The sequence below is a fragment of the Nematolebias whitei genome, chromosome 22 (genome assembly GCF_014905685.2).
Source record: "Nematolebias whitei isolate Nwh7 chromosome 22, NemWhi1, whole genome shotgun sequence".
NCBI classification, from domain to species: Eukaryota; Metazoa; Chordata; class Actinopteri; order Cyprinodontiformes; family Rivulidae; genus Nematolebias; species Nematolebias whitei.
Window position 1 is genome coordinate 1781813 of NC_056519.1, and position 578 is coordinate 1782390.

The 578-nt window shown below is 42.6% G+C and overlaps 2 protein-coding genes across 2 annotated transcripts in view; one reads left to right on the forward strand and one right to left on the reverse strand.

The window, feature by feature from the left end:
* phf21b (PHD finger protein 21B) overlaps window positions 1-578 on the reverse strand; it is a 97266-nt gene that overhangs the window by 69260 nt on the left and 27428 nt on the right. The window lies entirely within an intron of this gene.
* Window positions 1-578, forward strand: part of nup50 (nucleoporin 50) — a 28926-nt gene that overhangs the window by 6247 nt on the left and 22101 nt on the right. The window lies entirely within an intron of this gene.

A 578-nucleotide genomic window follows, 5' to 3' on the forward strand; every position in this document is an offset into this window, starting at 1 on the left:
TAATTAACAGAATAAATGTTTAACAGTAATTAACAGAATAAATGTTTGGTCCTTGAAACAGTAGTCAGAGCTCCACCTGCTGCTCAAACAGAAGAACTGCAGCTAAACAAGAAGTTCAGCTCGAAGCTTTAAACTGAAAACATTTGACTGAACGTTTAACAGAAGCTGCAGGAGTTACTGATCATCGGATCAAACGGTTTCCTCTCCTGGTTAGAAACCGTTTCCTGGTAGTTTGTAAATGATCAGTTACCAAATTACTCTGAGAGCAGCAGAAGTCATCAATGTTCCTGCAGCTCCAACAGACGTCTGGTCTCAGAGCTCTGAACAAACACACATTTTAAAGAGCAGTTATTAGAGTTCTGCATCTGAGGACGCAGCAGGTTGTTTGTTCACGAGTGGAGATTCAACACAACGGAGGAAAGGAAAAACTCCTGTAACACGAAGAAACCTCCAGCAGGACCAGCTCAGGACCAGCTGGGTCTGACAGGACAGGAAGTAGAAACAGACAAAGAATGACAGGTCCAGGTGTGGTTTCTATAGTCCAGGTGTACTTTCTATAGTCCAGGTGTACTTTCTAT